Genomic DNA, 17,497 nt, shown 5'->3' with positions numbered 1-17,497 from the left:
TAGCAAAAAACAAACAAACAAACAAACAAACAAAAAATGAAGTGGTTAGTTTAAGAAAGAGAAAGTTGTAAGGTACAGAGATGAAGCAGAGTTTAATACTAAAGTTCCAGATTTTAGAAGTGGAGCAGTTTTGGGTCTTGATATGGGTTGAGGTGTATTTATAAACATGGTTATTTGGAAATAAGTTGAAACTACCATTCACTTGAACTGAGGTCAAGATACTCACATTTTAAGGTGTTGGATGCAAGTCTCATAGAGTAACCAGAAAATTATAATGTGAAAAAAAAGGGAAATTATAATGTGATATTCTCGTGATCCTGATAAAACTCTCCACTCTTGGATTTCAGGGGATAAAATCTAGTGGCACTGGACAAATGGATACTTTTCTGTCACTACCAATGACGGCAAAAGACTTCTCCTCTGCTCAGGTATATTTGGGGAGACACAATATAACGAAGCAGATTCTAATAAACACTGAGGAGAGAAGGAGGAGCTAGAAGGGTCTGGATGCCTCAAAAACACACTTCAGCTTAACATATAGGAACAAAAATATCTCTGGGTGGGAATTTGTGCAGTTCTGGATAAGCATTCAAGATTCTTTTTTTTATTTCTGCCTCTCTCATCTCCCTGAAATGCATGATCAAAGAGTATGCTTAAATATGTGCTACTGATAGAACATCAGATGAGCATATAATGTGATGTGTTTTTCTCCAATAAAAATTAAAAAAAAAAAAAAAAACACAAAAAGCAGAATGTACCGTATGAGACTGAGGCAGAATGCTAGTCTGTTTTATTCTATATTAAAAGGGATTTAAATTCCCTGACAAATGACCTAACCTACCTCATTTTTGAAGTCAGAAAACTGAGAATCATAGCTTTGAATCAGTTAGGGTGTGAGTACCAGCTCTGACACTAAGTGACTATGAGACCTCAGACAAGTCACTTTCTTTTTCTGACTTCAGTTTCCCCATCTGCAAACTGAAAATAATACTAATGAGCTCAAACTGGTGTGGAAGAATAAATGAGATAAAGTACAATGCAACACATGTGTACAAATCAAATGTTAGCTATGTGTTAATATCAGTAGATAGTTAATAGTGTTATTAAGTGTAACAGGTAGGTAATGTCTTGATTTCCATTGATTGCACATGTCACACTCTTCCTTTGTGATAGGGCATACAGACAAAACAAGCCAATGATGTTGCTAACATCTGTATTTATATTTTAAAAGGTTCCTAAAAGAATTTGGTAATATGCAGTGTTTTGATTCTATATGACCAAAATATTTTCATCTTCCTACATACGAGTTGAGGATACCAATTACTAAAACTTTTGGTGACTCATTTGAGAATTGTTCCCAAATAAAACCATGCAGTATAAAAATAGTTATATTGCCGTCAGCACCAGCCCTGGATGGATGAATTCTATTCAGGTCCCAATACATAAACAGTGATGACGGTAAACACGCCATTATGGTCATGCTTTTTAGCCAAAGCGATTGTTCTGTTTTCTGTGCTCTCCTTTTCAGATATGATGTTCCAAATTTTAGAATTTGTTTAATGGATAATGCCAATTTAATTTTTTAATATATTTTTTATTTCAATTTATTTTATATATTCAATCTCATATGTTACTTAGCTTGCAAAGTGAATATTCCAACATGTATACATTTCTCACCAATCTAGTTAAGAATACTATACACACCATCTTCAACAGACAAACAATCTCTCTGTCCCATAAATGCCCCGCCCCTCCATTTCTCTCCCCAATGTCCCTCCTCAGTCTCCCCTTCTTCACCTACCCTCTTCCTACACTGTTTCTGGTATTCATAACCATTTTCTGTTTCTATATCCTCTAGTCATTCAGTTTTGGCCACAGAGTACAGTCAGTATATATTAAGTGGAGACATACAATGTCTCTCCTTCATAGCCTGACTTGCTTCACTCAGCAGTAAATCTTCCATATTCATCAACTATCTGTCAGGGTCTTTTTTTTTTTTTTTAATGACTGAGTAGTATTTCATAGAGTTTATGTGCTACACTTTTTCAATCCATTCACCTGTTCCTGGGCATTTGGGTTGGCTCCATGTCTTAGCAATTATGAATAATGTCACAATAAACATCAATGTGCAAGCACTTTTCTGACTAAAGATTCTTCTGTCCTTTGGGTAGATATCAAGGACTGAGATTGCAGGATCATATGGTAGTTTTATTTGTAGATTTTTTAGCAATCTCCATATTGTTCTTCACGGTAGCTGGACCAATTTACATTCCCACCAGCAGCATAGGAGAGATCTCCTTTCACCACACTCCCTCCAACACTTATCACTTTTTGTTGTTTTTTTTAATCTCAGTCATTCTGACTGGGGTTAGGTGGTATTTCATTGTGGTTTTGATTTGCATCTCCCTTACAATGAGGGATGTTGAGCATTTTTTCATATGCCTTTTGGCTATTCACTCCTTAGAGAATGTTTTTTTTTTTTTTCAACTCCTTCACCCATCTTTTAATAGGGTTGATCATCTTTTTTGGGGGGGACAGCTGCTTGAGTTGCCTGTGTATTCTAGTTATCAGTCCTTTATCTTACACATAGTTTACAAAAATATTTTCTCATTGTGAGGGTTGTCGATTTACACTGATTATTGTGATCTTGGCAGCGCAGAAACTTCTTAATCTGATGTAATCCCACTTGTCTATTTTTAGGACTATTGCCTGTGCTTTAGGGGTCTTATTTTAAAAAGTCTTTGTCTAGGGACCAGCAGTTGGTGTAATTGCTATGTCGTTGGACTCCCAAGTAGTTGACCACGGTTTGAGTCCCAGACCTGGTGGCTTAAACTCATGCGTGCGTTCATGCCCAAGGTCCCTAGAGGAGAATGGAGGAGAAGGGATTGCAGCATGGCCATCCCCACTGAGGATTGATTTCTCACTTTCTATCTCTTTGTCTCTCTCTGTCTTTCTGGTGAGCGCACCTGTTCTAGGGCAAAAACCTCTCAAAAAAAAAAAAAAAAGTCTTTGCCTACCCCAATGTCTCCCAGAGTTTCCCCAGTGTTATCAAAGTAGTAATTTTATAATTTGAGGTCTTAGATTTAGATCTTTGATTTGATTTGAGTTGATTTTTCTCAATGGTGAGATGTAGGGGTTTAGATTAATCTTTCTGCAGGTGGAAATTCAGTTTTTCCAGCACCTTTTACTAAAGAGATTTTCCTTTTCTCACTGGACTGACTGGTACCCTTTGTCAAAAATCAGTTGGCAGGGACCAGCAGTTAGCGTAATGGCTATGTCGCTGGACTCACATGTAATTGACAGTGGTTTGAGTCCCGGACCCGGTGACTTAAACTCACGCCGGGTGCATGTACATGCATACCCAAGATCCCAAGAGGAGAATGGAGGAGAAGGGATTGTGGCATGACCATCCCCCCTGGGGGGTGATTTCTCATTTTCTGTCTCTCTCTGTCTGTCTGGCGAGCACACATGCCCTATAGCAAAAACCTCTCCAAAAAAAAAAAAAAATCAGTTGGCTATATGTTTGGGAATTTACTTATGGGGTGTTTATTCTATTCCTTTGGTTCACCTGTCTGTTTATGTGCCAATACCATGATATTTTATTTATCACAGCTTTGTAGTATATTTTTGGGTCAGAGAGTGAGAAGCTGCCCACTCTACTCTTTCTGTACAGGATTTCTTTGGCAATGCGAAGTATTTTATGATTCCAGATAAACTGTATGATTGTCTTTTCTATATATGTGAAGAATGTCTCTGGCTCTTTAATGGGGATTGTATTAAATATGTAGATTAGTTTGGACAGAATTACCATTTTGATTATATTAATTCTTCCAATCCATGAACATGGGATGTCCTTCCACTTTTTTGTGTCATTTTCAATTTCTTTTTTTAGCTTGTTATAATTTTCCTTGTGAAGGTTTTTAACTTCTTTGGTTAGACTTATTTCTAGGTATTTATAATTTTTGTGGCTATGGTAATACTTTTTTCAGTTCTAACTCAGTCTGCCTGCTGTTAGTATATATAAATGCTATAGATTTCTGCATGTTGATGTTGTATCTTGAAACTACTGTATTCATGTATTAATTCCAGGAATTATTTTATGGATACCATTGGGTCTTCTATGTATACAGTCATGTCATCTGCAAATAAAGATAGTTTCACCTCTTTTCCTATTTGAATGCCTTTTATTTTATTCTCTTTTCTGATCACATTGGCTAGGACTTCCAACACTGTACTAAAGAGTAGCAGAGAAAGTGGACATCCTTGTTTTGTACCAGGTTTTAGTGAAAAGGTTTTCAGCTTTTCCCCATTCAGGATGATGCTAGATATGGGCTTTTCATAGAGAGCTTTTATCATGTTGAGAAATGATTCTTCTATGCCAATTTTGCTGTGAGTCTTGATTATAAATGGATGTTGTATCTGAGCAAATGCTTTTTCTGCATAAGTTGATATGATTATATGGTTTTTAATCTTTCTTTCTGTTAATATGGTGTTGAACCAACCTTGCATCCCTGGAATAAAGCCTACCTGGTCATGATGAAGAATAATTTTAATATGTTGTTGGATATAATTTGCTAGTATCTTGTTGAGAACTTTTGCGTTTATATTCATCAGAGATATTGGTCTATAGTTTTCCTACCTTGTCTTGCCCTTGTCTGTTTTAAGGATAAGGATGATGGAGGCTTCATAGAATGAATTTGAGAAAGTTCCACCCTTTTGGATCTTTAGGAATAACTTGAACAGAATGGGGATTAACTCTTCTTTAAAAGTTTTGTAGAATTCAGAGATGAAGCCATCAGGAACAGGGCTTTTCTTTGTTGGGAGGTTATTTATTACTGATTCTATCTCCTGGCTTGTTATGGGCCCATTCAGACTTTCTACATCCTCCTGACTCAATCTCAGTAGATTATATGTGTCCAGGAATTTGTTCATGTCACCCATATTTCCTTCTTTGTTAGCATATAGTTGTTTACAGTATCCTCTAATGATGTTTTGCATTTCTATTATGTCCGTTGTTGTATTACCTGCTTCACAGCAAATTTGATTTATTTGGTTCCTTTCTCTCCTTAATTAGTCTAGCTAGTGGTCTATCAGTTTTGTTTCTCTTTTCAAAGAAACAGCTTTTAGTTTCATTTATTTTCTTTCTAGTTTGTTTATTTTCTATTTTATTTATCTCTGCTCTGATCTTTATTATTTCTTTTCTCCTGGAGGTTTTCAAAAATTTTTTGCTGTTGCTTTTCCAATTCTTTGAGGCATGCTGTTAGGTGGTCCATTTGCCTTCATTCCATCTTCTTCTTATGAGCACTAATTGCTATGAACTTCCCTCTTATGATTGTTTTTGCAGTCCAAAGATTGTGGAAACTCTTGTCCTCATTGTCATTGGCTTACATGACTCTTTTGATTTCAGACTTTATTTCATCAGTAGTTGTGGAGTCATTCAGGAGTAGGTTATTTAGTGTTGCAAAGTCATTCAGGAGTAAGTTATTCAGTTTTCCTGTATTTGTTTATTTTTGAGGATTTTTCTCTAAATTAATATGAAGTTTAATTCCGTCATGGTTGAAGATGCTGGATATAGTTTCTATGCCTTCGAATCTGTAAAGGCTTACTTTGTGCCCTAACATGTGTTCAATCTTTGAAACGGTTTCATTTGGGGTTGAGAACAAAGTATAGCTCATGGTTTTGTGGTGAAAGGTTCTATAGATGTCTGTTAAGTCCATTTGATTTATGGCATCATTTAGGTCCCTTATCTCTTTACTTACTTTTTGTATAGATGATCTGTTCAGGGGAGGTAGTGGAGTGTTGAGGTCTCCAACAATTAGTTTGTTGCAGTCTATCTCTCCTTTTAGATCTAACAGATCTTCACATATTTGGGTCTTCTGGAGTTAGGTACATAGATATTTATAAGTATTATACCTTCTTGATGGATTAATCCCCTTACTACTATATAATGCCCTTTTTTAATCTCTTCATTTTTGTTTTGAAGCCTATTTTGTCAGAAATTAGTATTGCAACTCCAGATCCTTTTTGGTTCTCACTTGCATGAAATACCTTTTTTCAGCCCTTCACTTTAGTCTATGTATGTCTTTATCCATGAGGTGAGTTTCCTATAGACAACAGATAGAGGGTTTCTATTTTTTTTTTTTTTATCCATTCAGCCAGTCTGCTTCTCTTGACTGGAGAATTTAATCTACTAACATTCAATGTTATTATTGATATTTCCAGACTTGTCCCTACCTTTAAGTTGGCCATTGTCTTGGTTTTCTTTTAATCATTTATTTCTGGCTGTTCATTCTTTAGTGTTCCTGGAACAGGACACTCTTCAGAGTTTCTTAAAGAGGTGGTCTGGTGTTGGCAAATTTTTTCAGGTTTTATTTGAGAAGATTTTAATCTATTTTTCCCATATGAAGGGTCATATTGCAGGACATAATAATCTTGTTTGAAATTGTTTCTCTCTTAACACTTTCAAAATGTCTTTCCATCCTTTCCTTGCTTTCCTTGTTTCCATTGAAAGGTCTGGTGTTAGCCTGATGAGGTGACCTTTGTAAGTCACTTGTCATTTCACTCTTGCCAATTTTAGTATCTTATCTTAGTTATCTGTGGTTTCAGCCAGTATAGTTAAGATGTGCCTTGGGGAGGATCTTCTTGGGTTGATCTAAGAGGGGTCCTTTTTAATTTCTTGGATCTGAATGTTTGAGTACTTCTCTAGACTTGGACATTTTTCTTTCAGGATTTCACAGAATAGATTTTTCCATGCCCTCATTAGTTTCTTCACTTTCTGGGATACCAATGATTCGGATGTCTAAGTGTTTAATGGAAGCTATTTCTCTTATATATTATCCTCATTTTATTTTGTTATTTTCTGTGTTTTTTTGGTGTTTCTTTCTAGGTCAGAGGTTTTATCTTCTATGTTGAAGATTCGATCTTCAGCATGGTCTAATCAGCTTTTAATACTTTCAAGAGAATTTTTGATTTTCTGTATTACTGAATTCATCTCTAATAGTTCCATCTGATTCTTATTTATGGTGTCCATTTCTTCTTTCAAATCTGGCATTTTGATAAGATCTTCTGTTTTTTCAAGAGATGGAGAAGAGTTATTGTTTTCTTTTGATGGAGAACTATTTTCTAGTTTCTTCAAACCTGAGGCTCTTCTTCTACTTCTAGCCATTGAGACATATATTCACTTTTGGATACCTTTTTGGAGAATATTTCCGGCACTGAGACCAAGTTTGCTTCCCTTTTGTTGTGGACTTATGTGTGCCGAAGTCTCTCTTCTGCTGTGTTTAGCAATGTGGTCCATGGGGGTAGGGGTGGGGGTGGGGCCTTCTATTCAGGTGTCTGAAGAGCCGTTTTTCCTGTTTTGCAGGTAGATCAGTGAAAGGGAGGCCCTGAGGGGGCCTCACAATACAAGGGTATTTGAAAACTCTGATTCTAGACTTGCCTACTCCCTCTGAGTGGGTGGAGGATGAGGAGAAGATCATAATATAAGAGGGAAGAAAAAAGAATATGAAAGAATGAGAAGAGGGACCAGCAGTTAGCGTAATGGCTATGTCGCTGGACTCCTATGCAGTCGACCGTGGTTCACATCCCGGATCGGGTGGCTTAAAACTCACGCCGGGCATGTGTGGGTGCATGCCCAAGATCCTGAGAGGAGAATGGAGGAAAAGGGATTGCGGTGTGGCCATCCCCCCTGGGGGGTGATTTCTCGCTTTCTGTCTCTCTGTCTCTCTCTGTCTGTCTGGCAAGTGCACATGCCCTATCATAAAAACCTCTCCAAAAAAAAAAGAAAAAAGAATGAGAAGAAAGGAAGAAAGAAGGAAGAAGGAAGGAAGGAAGGAAGGAAGGAAGGAAGGAAGGAAGGAAGGAAGGAAGGAAGTCGCGTGCTGCATGCCAGCAAAAGTCTCTGCCTCAATTTCCCTGACTGGCCAGGGGGCTGCAGATGAAACTGGGGTCTGCCAATTTAATTTTTATAGACTACATAACATCACACATACATTAAATCACATCAAAATCCATGCCTAAAAATGTGTTTATTTTTCTACTGTTTTATATTGAAGAACTAAGAAAGCAGAAGGAAAGCGGAGGAATGCTCCCTCAGAATTAGAAATATTTAATCCATCTCAACGGGGGCTGTCCCTTCAGTTTAAGAGAAGGGCGTTATTACATGTCCACAGGATTTGATCTCAGTGGAAGTAAAACAGATTGTAAGTTGACAAGCTTGAGACTTGTAGACTCTGATTGTAATAGCTTAGCATCAATAGCTCTAGTTAATCGAAAATAATTTTGTAGCTTCTAGAGAAAGCAACATGGTTATGATCAGCCAAGCCACATAGTTAAAACATCTTCATCTCCTTATCTATAAGATTGGGCTTAGAATACCAGTTTGGAAGATATAAAGATATTGAATGACAGAATATGTGTAAAATTGTCTAGCCATATTCCTGGAAACTTACAGGCATTCTTGAAATGTTACTTAACACAAAAACTTTCTGCTTCTGGATAGATACAAGGCCTGGAAAAGCCAACTGTTTTGGCTGGGCAGTGATGGTGAGCTACTGTGTGATTCTGGAAGCCATATGAAAATGCTCTTGCTCTTGCTCTCTCTCAGGAAAAAAAAATAAATAAATAAACTTCAAAAGAAAAAGAGTCAAGTAGTTTTTGACTGGTTCGATGAAAATGAGATCCACCCTCAAACTTCCCCCGCCGTGATGTGAAAAGGGATGTACCTGGGATTAATGCGTAAAGTTTGGCATCCAGTGTGAATTTCCACTGAGACCTGCTAAGAAACGTGTGCTCAGCTTATTTTACTTTTCTTTTTATTCATTATTCTTCCAATAAACATTTTGAGCTTCTGCTACAGGCTAAGTACCCGAATAGGTATTGAGTAAGAAAAATGGTAGCATGGATTTGCCTTCATGAGATCAGGATGTAAAACATGAAATGACTACACAAACAAGCATGGAATTTGATCTGGCCAGCGTTCTGCGAAATGGAGGAGAGTTATTCTGTGAAAGTAGGAGAAGGGGCCCTCATTTGGAGGTTTGGAAAAGCTTCCAAAGAAAGTGAATACCTGAGAAGAAATCTGAAAGGTCAGAAGATATATAGGAAGGTTGAGAACAACGAGCACAAATGTCTCCTGTCATGGGGCAGCAATGGGGGTGGGGAACTGAGAGAACACCTGCGTTCTCCTTGCCCTGAGGGTGGGGAACTGAGAGAACACCGGTGTTCTCCTTGCCCTGAGGGTGGAGGATGAGTTTGCACAGGCAAGGCCCCAAAGCACAGTGGGAGTTCTGTATTTATACATGCGCTATGAGATCTGTGTGACAGTCTTGAACTGGGCAGTCAGGGAGTATGAGGAGAAGCATGTTTGAAATGGTTACTTGGGCCACAGCTGCATTTTTAAGGATCAGCATATAGTGTTAAACCAGTTAGTAGACAATTGGTCATAGGTGGTAGTTAAGCTGGACTAGTGGGATGCTTTCTGCAGTATTTAGGGAGAAACATAGTACTTTGTAGTGAGTTATTTGTAAGAATTAGAAAGACATTTCTGGCCAATACCTAGATATCTGATTTTCTTAATCAAGTGATGGTTTAGGTTTTCTTAGTAAAATAAGGATCATAAAAAGGATATAATGTTTTTCAGGATATATTGAAGTAGCCAGTTTGGAATCATAGAATTGGCATCCATTTAATAAAAACAAGAGCTGTTTGAATAGACATTCAGGTATGAGGGTCATTTTTTTGGAAGGGAGCTGTGGACTTTAATATATATATATTATTGAACCACCCAAGTGCAGCTAAAGTCACGGGGTTGGAGAAGGTAACTAAAGGAGTTTAAGTGAACAACAGACAGAGGATGTCTGACTGTGGAGAAAATGCTGGTGAGGCAGAAGCAGAAAAGACAAGTAAGAAGAGGAGAAGGAGCAGAAACGGTGGTAAGCAATCCCTGGGAAGAGCATAGACAGAAAGCGCTGAGACGGTTTCCTACAGAAGGTACAGTGGACAGGGTTAAACGACACCAGGTTAGATCTGAGGAAGACCGATGTGTCACCATCTTATTCCTTGAGATCAAATAATAACTCATGTTCAAAAAGAGAAGTACTAAAACCAACAGAGATTTTATTAGACCACCCTCTGTATTAACCTTCACTTCCATCACTCACACACACAAAATGATCCTTCATTTAGCAAACTATGTGGACGGTCCTTGGCAACTGACCTTGGCAACAGGATTAGAAAACTAACATTTCAGGGCCAGCAGATGCCATGGTGGTTAAAGCACTGGATCCCACATAGCTGACTGCATGGCTTGAGTCCCGGACTCGAAGGCTTGAAAAACACTGGGATGTGTGTGTGTACACTCAAAATCCTGAGAGAAGAATGGAGGTAAAGGGATTGTGTGTGACTATCCCTCCTGCGGGGATAATTTCTCACTTTTCCTCTTTCTCTCTCTTTCTCATTGTCTTTCTCTAGCAAGCACACATGCCTTGTAATTAAAAAAAAAAAAGAAAGAAAATGAACATTTCAGATTAGAAATTGATCACAGTTCTCTCAGAAACAATACTACATTTCTATTATCGATTATCACATGTTACTGAAATAATCATTGGCAAAAAAATCATTAAATAACTACTCAGTTTCTGAAAGAGAAGAGGAGGGGATGAATAGGCTAGCACCCACTGTGGGGGATGGACAAGACCAGAGGAGAAAGAGGAGAAGACTCTGAAGTCCTCTCAAACACTCTCTCCATTTCAAGCACCAGAGAGAGTCAGGTACTGAAAGACAATGGGGAGATAAAGAAATGAGGTGAAAAGGAAAGAGATCTGTATGAAATATAAAGATGAGAGAAAAACTTAGGGAAAAATTAAATTCTACCTTGCATATAGGATTGAAAAGAGCTGGCATTGCATAATGTTAAATCAATGTTTTGCATTAAAACTAAAAATGGTCTTTCAAACTAAAACAAAAAGTAAAGAGATGACAGTTATCCATAGAAAACGAAAAGACTCTGGAACCAGCAGTTAGCGTTAATGGCTATGTTGCTGGACTACCATGTAGTCGACCACAGTTCGCGTCCCAGACCCGGTGGCTTAAAATTCATGCCGGGCGCGTGTGCATGCATGCCCAAGATCCTGAGAGGAGAATGGAGGAGAAGGGATTGCGGCGTGACCATCCCCCCTGGGGGGTGATTTCTCGCTTTCTGTCTCTATGTCTCTCTCTGTCTGGCGAGCGCACGCGCCCTATAGTGAAAACCTCTACAAAAAAAAAGAGAAAACTGGAGAAAAGAGAAACCTTATTACTCAGATATTGGAAGCTGCTTGCCATCACTAAGAAAGTGAAGAAAAGTTTCCTAGAAGAAAGAGTATCTGAGAATAGAAAACTAGAAGATTGTTAGATTCTAAGGACATTTCAGGAATAGCGCACTTTCTGGTCACACTAAAAATTTTGTCTTGAAATCAAGAGAAAAACATTCAATAGCCCTGCAGGCAAATAAATATCAGTTAGCTCCAGATAAATTAAATCAACATCTCAGACTTATCATCTACAACAGTACAGAACAGAAAACAACAGAATAGCATCTGGTGAATTTTCAGGGAAAGTGATCATGACACAAGACTTTTATCTTGACAAGTAGCCTTCAATGAAAAAAAAAAATCAGTTTCCAGGGCAGCAGATGGCTTGGAGATTAAGGCATATGAATACCACATGGCCGATTTTGCAATCTGAGTCCAGGAGCAGGTGGCTTGAAAAACATGCCAGGTGCTTGTGTGTGCATGCCTAAAATCCCAAGAGTAGAATGGATTGTGGTGTGGCCATCACCCCTGTGAGGTGGTTTCTCATTTTCATTCTATCTCTCTGTCTCTGTCTCTAGTGAGCACACATGCCCTATAGCAAAATTAAAAATAAATAAAAGAAAAAGGAAAAAAAAATCAGTCTCCCGTATGAAGAGACTAAAGGATGGCTCTATGGACTACTAATTGAAAAAAATAATCTTAAACAGTACCCAAAACAACAAAAATGGGAAACAAAGTTTCAAAGTCAAGAAAGGGAAACTTGTATGAAATGACAGGTGCTCACTTTTCCATTATTAATTCACAAAAACATCAGATATTCATAAATATAGTTCTGCCCAAAATAATGCTTTTATAATAGCATGGAAATGTAAAGGGTTTGTCATTTTAGGGAAATGTATATGAGTAGAATTAAACAGTAATTGAAAATAATGTTTCAGAAAAGATCCTAACGACATAGGAAAATGCATATGACATTATAAGGAAACGCCAGTACACGGGATCGCACATGTAAAAGCAGTCGGAGCTCAGTGACTGTGAAAAGCCATGTGTCCGTGATGCTGCTGACAAACGGGGCAAGGCTGGGGTGGATTGGAAGCCCAGAGGAAAGAGGGTGAGGAGCAAGCAAGGTAATGCTCATTAGGGAGAGGCAGGCCAGGCCGGCTATTGGGTATTTACTTTTAAAAATTGATGAAAGACTTGTACGGGTTTTGCAAATAGGACTCAGAGTTTTATTTTGAAAACTGTACTAATGGCAGCGTGAAACAGTCGGTGTAGTTACCAGTCAGCGAGAGACAATCGCTTACAGGACCAAAGGAGAGTTGATGGTGGTTTACAAAGAATGACGTGAGTGAAGAGAGAGAGGATTCTAGAAAGGCAACAGTTATTTGGAAAATGGAATCAGCAATGCTTGGCAAATGAAGAAAGGGGAGGAATAGTTGATGATGGTCTGGAGGATGTCAGTGATGTTGCCTGAAATGAGGACACCTGAAGATAAGCAGGAGTTTTACTGCAGCCTGGGAATAGTGAGAAAATTCAGAATCAATTAGGAGAGAAGAAGCAAGGTCTGATCCTGGAGGTAGAGCCAGGATAAAAGTGACATACGGTGACCACAGTGAACAACACAGAAGTCGGAGTTCAGACCCGAGAGACAACTACACAAGTACAGCTCAGGACTTCCAATGCAAGGGAAGGACATACACTTGGTACATATTTCCTCCCCTCTCCATCCAGAAATACCATTAAATTTCAGCATAAAAATATGAGATTTGAGGTAATAAACAGAAGAAAATTTTAAAGAGTTTCTGGAAACTATGTAAGTGAGGAGACAGATGAAAAAGGGAAGAGAAGCTGGCAAAACAAGGAAATCAACAGAGGGAAGAAAATGAGAATTTCTCCTATTAAGATTTTGAATGCGTTCCCTGCAGAATCATAGCAGCGATAAAGCACAGTGGGACCCCAACGCTAACTGCCGTCATCGTAACCCAGGGGTGCTGAGCAGGCTTCCGAGGTGAGACTTGCTACTGCACGGATTGCACCCTTGTCACAGAGCTCAGAGGCAGCGTTTCCACTGCTCACTCCTAAATACAGACGACCACTAAATGTCATAGACTCACAGACGAATGACGTTGTCATGGGTGATATTCAAAGAAGGCCTCCTTCCATGCCGTTCTCCCTGCGGGCGCCTTCGATCACACAGTACAGTGCAAGTCTCCTCTAGTTAGTCTGGTTTAGACTCGGTGACTGGTTTGACTACTAGAACGCTGTAAATGTGGTCATTATTGTTCTTTCAAGACAGTTGCGAACAATCCTCGGAGATGCTGCTTAGAAATCTTGATTCACTCTCTTTGGGGAAAATCATTTGCCATGCAGTTATTCTAAGAACCAGTCCTACATGCTGGGAGAAGGTGCAGCATGTGGAGTTTGTGTGCAGATATGTCTCTGGCCATCTCCGCCTGTTCTAGTTGTCTCAGTTGAGGACTAAGACATGAGAAAAGCTGTGTTGGACTTCCACATCACTACGGTTTTTATATGACCTCGTTTACATGTAACTGCGACTGAATCAGGGTAACAAACAACTGTGCAGCTGAGGACAATCAACCCACAGAATCACGAGAGGTGCTTGTTCGAAGCCACTAAGTTTTCAGGTAGCAATAGGCAATCAAAATAAACACAGAGAGAAAGGTCAAGATAAACAAGCAAAAAAAAAGAAAAATTATCAAAGACATATAATTTGGGAAACAGAAAAGAACTTTAAGAAAACCTTTGATTTTTTTTTTTTTTTGAGAGGTTTTTGCTATTGGGCGTGTGCGCTCGCCAGACAGACAGAAAGAGACAGAGAGACAGAAAGCGAGAAATCACCCCCTGGGGCGATGGCCACGCCGCAATCCCTTCTCCTCCATTCTCTTCTCGGGATCTTGGGCATGCACGCACACGCGCCCAGCATGAGTTTTAAGCCACCGGGTCCGGGACGCGAACTGCGGTCAACTACATGGGAGTCCAGCGACATAACCATTATGCTAACTGCTGGTCCCAAGAAAACCTTTGATCAACAGCCTTAAGAATATTAGGACTTTGCACCTCAAAAGCAAAAGGAATTGCCTTGGATAAAAAGAGATTTTGAAAACCGAAAAATAATTGATTTCAAAAATGTAATTTTGAAAGTCAAACAAAAGTTAGTACTTAAGAACTTGGAAGAGTACGTTTTCTCCTAAAAAAATAAGTAATGAAAATATAAAGAAATAAAATGAGAGAAAAGAAAAAAACAGGCACCACTCATATGGTATAAAATATCACTGACAGGAATTCCAGAATGAGAGATCACTGAACGCAGAAGAGAGCATATCATTCAAGGAATGCAAAATATTAAAAGAGGACACAAATTTCTATGTATTTTGAAAGAAAATAGTAGAAGACCCTTGCTTAGAGTTTCACTGTGAAATTTACAAATGCCAAAGACTAAAAAAATACATCCTAAAACAATAAAAAAAAGTCACTTGAAAAAATAAAACAACATTAAGATTGACACCAGCGTCTCATAAACAAGAGCTCATGTGTAAATGCCGAACAACACCTCCTCCATCCTCTTGAATGCTAATGTGGAGTCTACAGTGTTTAGTGAATGCAGTACATTATTGGCTTTCTGGGCTAGGCAGTTACTGCGGTCACATAACTGACCCCACCTGGGAAAGCTCATGGGCTTTGTGCCTCTGGGTCACACGCTGGAACCTTCCTGAGCACACTGTGGCACATGTTTGCTATCCAGGCCGGCAGAGACTGGCAGGACAGGAGGGATCTGGAGTGAGGAGTTGGGGGGCAGGGTCCTCGTGAGAGATGGTCAGGTAGATCCTGCCACTGTGCTGAGCATGTGAGAAGTGGTATGAGACGGAAAGAAGCAAGAATTGGGACCAGCAGATAACGTAATGGTTACGTTGCTGGACTCCCATGTACTTGACTGTGGTTTGAGTCCTGAACCCACCAGTTTAAACTCACACTGGGTGCATGCTCACGTGTGGCCCAAGAGCCCAAGAGGAAGATGGAGGAGAAGGGATTGTGGTATGGCCACCCTCCCAGGGGCTGATTTCTCATTTTCTGTCTCTTTGTCTCTCTCTGTCTTTCTGGTGAGCACACACGCCCTATAGCAAAACTCTCTCTCTAAAGAAAATAAAAAAGCAAGAATGGCAGACAGAATGAGAGATTTGTAACTTAAACGAACAGTATGGGACTTTAGGATGCTCAGAGCACCCTTTTTTTGAGAACACCTCCATGGGCCTGTAATTTATAAGCTGTGGAAAGAGAAATTCTGAGATCATCTGGGAGATCTAGACTGGAGAAGACAACCTCTAGAAACTCACTGGCTGGACATGCTTTGTCAATTCTCCGTGTGAATCGCAGAGCTCCTGATACTTCTAGGGCCACAGAGATTGACGATGGTGAGAACAGGTGTTGGCAATACTTTCTAACTAAGCAATGACGTGGCCAGGTGTGCCAGGTCACAGTCATGAACGTTAGCGTTTTCAAAGCCGTCTTTTCCTTCTAGTTCTACTGAAATCCAGCCGTGTCTCTAAGCACAGATGTTCCTTCTATGCCTCTTTAGTTCCTCGGATCCTTCCAGCTGTCCCACTTTGCTTTGGGGCTGCTGTAGTTCTAACAACAAAACACCTGTGTTCAGTGAAACCCCAAGTTCCAGGGAAATGTGGACAGTTGGCACCCTGCAGGAAAAACTCCGGACAACTCTGTGAGAAATAGTGTCACGGGGTGAACATTTAGATCGCGGAAGTGTTTTCTGTTCGTTGTGATTTGATTTGAGTTTTACAAACCTGAGCAGAGGATGGGGCATGGTTAACATTCACCCCTATCTCATGTGTGGGCAAATGAAGGCCAAGAAATTAACTATCGGTCAAGCCAGAAGTTGGTTGATACTACATTTAATTTTCAGTTTTTTGACAGAGGGCACTTGTGCTTGTTGGAGAGAGAGAGACAGAGACAGGCAAAGTAAGAAATCATCTCCTAGGGGTCATGACCACCGTGAAATCCTTTCTCCTCTACTCTTCTTTAGATGTGGGGCATGCATGCACATGTGCCTGGCATGATTTTCAAGTTGCTGGGTCCAAGACTCGAACTGTGGTAGATCACGTGGGAATCCAGCACCTTAACCACCATGCCACCTACTGGCTCCCTAATGTAACATTTTAATCTCATCTTTTTACTTCAGAATTTACACTTTATCCTGTATCTAAAGTAGGATATTTGGAGCAGGGATACAGAGGCAGAGCATTGACGGGATGGGGAGGTGTGGTGTTATCTGTTGAAGATATTTTGATCAACTGGACTGGGGAGAAATGTGCACATATTGAAATGTTCACTTTGTAAGCTGAATGATGTGACTGAATGTATAAAATAATAATAATAAAAAAATGAAGTAGCTGTGTGGAAACATGTTTCATCATTCTTAGTGGTGATTGCAATCTTTCATTATTTCATCTTCTCACCAGTAAGGGACATTATTAGACTCGTGTTAAAGATGAGGAAACTGAGATCGAGACGAGGCAACGCATTCAAGCACACACACTGAGCGAGCGAGTGGATTCCAATCCAGATTCTTTTGATACCATGCCCGACCTGCCTGGGGATAACATGTGATCTTCATAGTCCTCAGGCATTCCCTGTACAGCTTCCCAAGAGCCTTAACCTGTTTTTTGGACTTTATCCTCTGCTAGTTCCTTCTCAAGGAACTTAGGTACTAGCCAAACTAAACTGCTTTCTAATTCTAGAGTTTTTTTTTTTTTTTGGAGAGATTTTCACTGTAGGGCGCGTGCGCTCGCCAGACAGACAGAGAGAGACATAGAGACAGAAAGCGAGAAATCACCCCCCAGGGGGGATGGTCACGCCGCAATCCCTTCTCCTCCATTCTCCTTTTGGGATCTTGGGCACGCACGCACACGCGCCCGGCGTGAGTTTTTTTAAGCCACCGGGTCCAGGACACGAACCGCAGTCGACTACGTGGGAGTCCAGCGACATAGCCATTACGCTAACTGCTGGTTCCCACTCTAGAGTATTTTTATCTTTCAGATTCAGGACTTGATCTCGGCCTTTCTCACGGCTAGAACTTACTCTTAGAAGCATTACTTGTAGGGACCAGCAGTTAGCGTAATGGCTATGTCGCTGGACTCCCATGTAGTTGACCACAGTTCGCGTCCCGGACCCAG

Source organism: Tupaia chinensis, unplaced genomic scaffold (genome assembly GCF_000334495.1).
Source record: "Tupaia chinensis unplaced genomic scaffold, TupChi_1.0 Scaffold000138_1, whole genome shotgun sequence".
NCBI classification, from domain to species: domain Eukaryota; kingdom Metazoa; phylum Chordata; class Mammalia; order Scandentia; family Tupaiidae; genus Tupaia; species Tupaia belangeri.
This window is presented reverse-complemented; position numbering follows the sequence as displayed.